Source organism: Leptonychotes weddellii, chromosome 11 (assembly GCF_054177405.1).
Source record: "Leptonychotes weddellii isolate Sample4059 chromosome 11, ASM5417740v2, whole genome shotgun sequence".
NCBI classification, from domain to species: domain Eukaryota; kingdom Metazoa; phylum Chordata; class Mammalia; order Carnivora; family Phocidae; genus Leptonychotes; species Leptonychotes weddellii.
The window spans coordinates 41,115,382-41,121,449 of NC_138379.1; the positions used below are offsets into that span (position 1 = coordinate 41,115,382).

The following is a 6,068-nucleotide window of genomic DNA, read 5'->3' on the forward strand; positions in this document are numbered from 1 at the left end:
CAGAAGTGCAAATTGCTGGATCATATAGCAATTCTATTTTTAATTTTTGGAGGAATGTCATACTGTTTTCCACAGTAGCTGCACCATTTTGCAAATGTTCCAATTTCTCCACATCCTCATCACTTGTTTTTTCCTTCCTTCCTCTCTCCTTCCCTCCTTCTCTCTCTCTCTCTCTTTCTTTCTTTTGATAGGAGGCATCCTAGTGGGTGTGTGGGTGTGAGGTGGTATCTCATTGTGGTTCTGATTTGCATTTCGCTAATGATTGGTAATGTTGACCATCTTTACATCTGATTATTAGCATTTGTATATCTTCTTTGGAGAAATGTCTCCTCAAGCCCTTTGCCCATTTTTACAATCAGCTTACTGTTATTGATTCGTATGAGTTCTTTATATATTCTGGATATTAATTCTGTATCAGATATATGATTTACAAATATTTTCTTCCATTCTGTGTGTTGCCTTTTCACTTTGTTGATTGTGTCCTTTGATGCACAGAAGTTTTAAATTTTGATGTTGTTGAATTTATCTATTTTTACTGCAGTGCTTATCTTCTTTTTTCTCCCTTGAGAGCAAGTTAGTGGGAAGTGAGGTGACCTTAGCCATATTCTATCTCTGTTATTGGCCGTTGGTGTGAAAAAGGAGAAGGAAGCTCCTTAGTACAAAAGACAAAAGACCATTATCCCTCATGGAGACATCAGGACAGAAGGATTTAAATACATCTGCTGAAGACTCCTAAATTATGGAATGCTGGTGTAGAAGGGTTGGCTCTCAGAGAGCCCCTCTGACATCTGGCCCAGGAATCAAGCTGGAGGTGGCAGGAAATCTGACTATTGTGCTGGCCAGGACCTGTTTCCGGGACTGTCAAGGCCGGGGCTATGCAGGGAAGGTCTGCCTTGGGAGCGGGGCCGGAACTAAGATGAAGTAAATGAGGTACTGAGAGCACAAAATTTAAAGAGACACTCACTTGCAGGTGCCAATCCCAGATTTGCATAAGTCAGAGAGGGAATATCTCCTACAATTTTGCCCCTGGGCACCTCCCTTGCCTCACCCCAGTCCTGGCTCTCCCTGGTGCCAAGGAGAAGGGGAGCCTGGCATCACAGCTTCTGTGTCTGAGTGAGGGAGACGGCTGTGTGGTGAAGGGCACACAAATGTGCGTGGCCCACATCACAAGGATGAGTGCTCAGGCCAGAGTGTGCACCTGGTGGGCAGGCCCAGTAGATCCTGACTGTGATAGACTCTCAAATATCTTCCCTTGGATGGAAGATCAGACCTCAGGGTATGATGCAAAAGAGAGCATGTTCCTTTCTTCTCTTCACTCACAGAGCAAGCTGGCCCAGAAATGGAACCCATGATACTGTGAAGGGAACTATATTAGTTATCTATTGCAACATAACGAATTTTCCTAAAACTTAGTGGCTTAAAACAACAATATTTATTTTTTCCTGTTTCTGTAGGTGAGGAATCCAGGCACAGCTTACTTGGGTTCTCTGTTTCAGGGTCTCTCACAGTCTGGAATCAAGGTTTCACCTGGGGTATAGTCATCTCAAGGCCTGACTGAAGAAAGATCTTCATCTTAAGCTTGCTTGTATGTCTATTGGCATATAAGTTTCTTCTAGCTGTTTCTTCCTAGCTGTTGGCTGAGGCCTCCCTCAGTTCCTTGCCACGTGGGCCTCTCCAACATGGCAGCATGCAAGCCACCAAGCTGAGAGGGCAAGAGAGAGAGAGAATTCAAGTAAGAATTCCAGTACTGCAAAGGCTGGAAAGCTAAAAACCACATTTCCCAGACTCTTGTGCAATCAGGGATATGGAGGTAAGTAAGGTAAGTAAGGCCCAACTATCAGGTGCACTGGGAGAGCTGGGTGGAAGCCAGGCAGAGACCATACCTCTGCTGTTCCTGCTGCTTCTGCTGGTATTGCCATGGAGGGACTGACTGAGCTTTCTCTGGCAGCATGAAGAGACATCCTAGTGTCCTGTCACTAGCCTCAGGGATGCTGGTGGCCTTGTGGCAGGGACAGCACTGGTTCTGGACTGAGCAGCTTCCTCGGTGGCCCCGATCTTCTTTGGGAGGCTTTTCTGAAAGCTCCACCCGAAGTCCTTTCTAAATTGCTCCTAGTAGTTCTATAAGACAATATCCTGCCATAAATCCTTTCTCACTTAATCTAGCTGGAGTGGATTTTGTTCTCTTCAACTAACCAGTACAAGTGGGATGGATGGAGAGACTTCAATTGCTGAATTGCTCTTGGAGAAAGCACTGTGTGTGTGTGTGTTGGAAGGGTACTTTGATAAGTGCTTGGAGAGGGTGTGGTTCCTCTCCCCACCAACTGTCACCTCATCCTTCCTGGGGCCTACATGTCAGGGGACACTAAGTCTCAGGAACTTTAAGAGTTGCCCCTGAAAGACAGGAAGAAAGGGACAAAAGTGTGGAGAGAAGGCAGAGGAACTCAATGGATGACTGAAGGCCAGGTGCTGTACAACATGACCCCTTTACAGGACCCCCTTTCTCATAGTTTATAAAACTTGTGGTGTGATTGATTTTTTTGTGTGTGGAAACCAAAGGAGTGACTGAATTTCATGTTGGGGAGGATGTAGTATGAGGACAGAAGTGGTGTGTGAGGAAGCCAGAATTTTGAGAGGTAGAAGGGCCAGGAGACCAAGGACCCCACAGGGAGCCAGCAGAAATACTGGAGAGGGTGTGGAACTCCCTAGTCCATGGGATTCAGAAGTCCAAGCCCACCTCACCTGGACATCAAGGAGCGGAGGCCCTCAGCGGGCATCTGGAGTACACATGAGGAGCAGCTGGGACTGGTTCCTTCCCGTTCTGCTTGGCCCTTTACCTTACAGCTTGATCTCTCCCTCAGAAACTCTCAAAGTCCTTACACACCACAGTCCTTCAGAGTGCTGGTCATGTTCTCATCTATATTTATGTGCTTTTTTTCTTTGTTTGTTTGCCTTCTCTGTAAGACTGTTAGCTTCTGGAAGGTAAAGGCCTGGGTCTAATTTATCTTTCAATCTCTGAAGTTATTACATGCACGGTGTTGTGTGTATGTACTGCATGCATTTTCCTGGGGGAGGGTACTCAGAGCTTTAACCATATTCTGAAAGGGGTCCAGGACCTAGAAAATGTTTAGAAGCTGCATGAGGGGGTCTTTTTTTGGACCCCCCCCCTTTTATTGCTGCTGTTCAAGAAAGAGGCATTTTATGGATAAAGAAGATGTGATACACACACACAGGAATACTACTCAGCCAATAAAAAGAATAAAATCTTGCCTTTTGCAACAACATGGATGGAACTAGAGGGTATTATGCCAAGTGAAATAAGTTGGTCAGAGAAAGACAAACACCATATGATTTCACTCATATGTGGAATTTAAGAACAAAACAGATGAACATAGGGGAAGGGAAGGAAAAATAAGACAAAAACAGAGAGGAGACAAACCACAAGAGACTCTTAACTATAGGAAACAAACTGAGGGTTGCTGGAGGGGCATTGGGTGGGGGAATGGGGTAACTGGGTGATGGGCATTAAGGAGGGCACTTGATGTAATGAGCAATGGGTGTTATATGCAACTGATGAAACACTAAGTTACCTCTGAAACTAATAATACACTATATGTTAATTAAATTGAATTTAAATTAACAAAAGAAAAGAAAGAGTCATCTTTCAAATGTCAAATTAATTTCATCCTCATGCTTGTCTTCCTTCGAGGGTGTGCACCCATGGAGATCCAAGGCTCGTGGGCTATGCAGGAAATCTAGGCTTCTGGTTTCAAGATTCTGTCAATTAGGGCCTCAGCCAAGAAGTGTATGTTTATCGCCTCTTCCCCAGGCGATACCCTTGCCTTGCCCTGCACTCAGAGAGGTTACAAGCCAGACGGACACCAGGCAAGTCCCACTGAGGGTGGGATCCATGGTTGTTGTGTGCTTTCCAGCCTGCCATCTCTTAAGCTATAAATATTTACCAAGTGAGGGTGGAGATGTCAGTCTCCAAAGAGTGTCTGGGGTGGTGTGTATGTAGGAGGTGGTGCTGGGCAAGTGAGAGATGGGGGAGGCTGCCATGTGATGCTGATGCATTAAAGATTGAAGATAAGCAGCTAGAGCTCTGCCCAAGTCAGTGTCTTCGCTGCCCAGGGCGGGTGGCAGATGAGTCTGTACAACCTGCATATCTCAGCCCAGAAACCACAGGCAGATACCAGTGAAGCAAAGTTGGCTTCCCAGCACTGCTGAGTTTATAAACTTTCTCAAATTCCCATCTTTATCTCTTAAACGAAGCCAGCAACACCTCATATGGCTGACAGCTTTGCCCATGGGTATGTGGGTGGGTTCAGTGAAGGAAACAGTAAAAGTCTGGAGAGGGCCAGATTAATTTTTTTGTTGTCATTTTATGGATTTTATGGAGTAATTAGTTGTTAAAATGAAATGGCTTCCCTCTCAGTTGCAGTGAAGGCTCAAGATCCTGGCCCTTTCCTAATTAAGATTACCTCTGAGCGCTTGCAACAGGGTGACCCCTCACTTGCCTAAGGACAGAGAAAAGTTGAAGTTGAGGTGGCCAGAAGGAGGGGACACTGGAGGGAAAGTTTAAGGAAGCTGTCCACGTGCTCTGAGTCCTTCTACCCCAGCTCTAGAAGAGGCTCTGCAAGGCCTGAGCATTTTTTACCCTCAGGAAGTCACCCGTCGTCATTTGGCACAGCTGCCACCCCAGAACCATCCTCACCAGCCACAATCTCATTAGCACTTTTTCTCTGGATACCCACGAGCCTGTGTCTGAACACTGGGGCCACTGCCACGGATGTCTCAGAAAAAGCAAACACTCCCACGGCAGATTTGTGAGCAGAAATGGCAGAAGGGATGGGAGCTTAGCCCATGCCTGAATTCTCCTCTTCAAATCTTGCTTTTGTGCATCTTACTGGGAAGTGTAGTTTTATCTTATCAGCTTCTGGAATACAAGAAGGAGGTTGGAATGGGGTTCACTTTATCTAACACATTCCTACTCACAATCTAAGGCCCACATCAAATGCTATTCCTCTCAGAGACTCCTCTCCCACTTGCCTTCCTTCCCCCAGTAGAAACTTCCTTCTCTGTGCTCCCACAGCTTAGGTAAAATGTTGGTCTCCTTTGTTAAGCGGAAAGTTTCTTGAGGGCAGGGATTTTGTATGTCTCATTTCTATGTCTCTTGCACTTATACAAGGACTGTTAGGTAATAGCTGTGCCCACAAATTTTTTGATACCTCTCTCTTCAAAAAGTGGAGCCTAATTCCCCTCCTTTTGATCCTGGACTACACTGACTTTCTCCTAGTGAACAGAATGTGGCAAAGTGATGTGTGACTTCTGAGACTAGGTCATAAAAGATGCAGCTCGATTGTTTTTGGATCCCTGGCTCCCAAGGTCATGACACTCAAGCAGCCCTAAGGAGAGGTCCAGGTGGCAAGGATCCGAGGCCTCCTGCCAACAACCAGCACTAACCTGCCAGGTGTTTCCTTCTTCCAGGAGGGAGACTCCCATCTGACCTGGGAAGACATTCAAGGACCTTGCCTCCCCAGTCCATTAAAGTGGTTAACAACCACAACCTGTTGACTTATCCTCTTTATTTCCTGTGAGTTGGGGCATGGTGGACAGAAGCCATTGAGACCAGACAGGATAGAAGTGAGGCTGGGAGGTCCCTGTTTTCACTCAGTGTTTCTGGTTGGCTTTGGCTAAGTCTGACCGATCCTGCCGAGAAGGGTGAGGAAGGGCACCTACGGCTCAGGGTCCCCTCACCTCTCTTCATCGAAAAGGACCTTGTGGTCCTGGTGAACCCCAAGTTTCCAGCACAGCTCTTACCAGAGGAAGGAGAGTCACTCAAGAAGGGGTCTTCCAGCCCCCCGCCTCCCCCAGACTACCCTGGTGCCCTGTGTGCAGGCAAGTGGTCTGGAAAGGCTGTTCTGTATAGCAGAGAGAGAAGGGCTCTTACCCAGCAGTAACACAAGATCATTAAGCCAGCTCTCCAAGAGATGCCTCCAGCGGGGGGCACATTTCTCATCTTCTTGAGGAAGTTGGGGTTAAGTGAACAGCTAATCTTTTTTTTTTTTTTT

General features: G+C 46.5%; 1 long non-coding RNA gene across 1 annotated transcript in view; it reads right to left on the bottom strand.

The window, feature by feature from the left end:
* Positions 1-729: 729 nt before the first annotated feature.
* LOC115936716 (uncharacterized) overlaps positions 730-6,068 on the bottom strand; it is a 201,162-nt gene continuing 195,823 nt past the window's right edge. The window contains exon 5 of the long non-coding RNA XR_014138361.1: positions 730-1,702. This is a non-coding gene — a long non-coding RNA (uncharacterized LOC115936716). The remainder of the gene's footprint in view (positions 1,703-6,068) is intronic.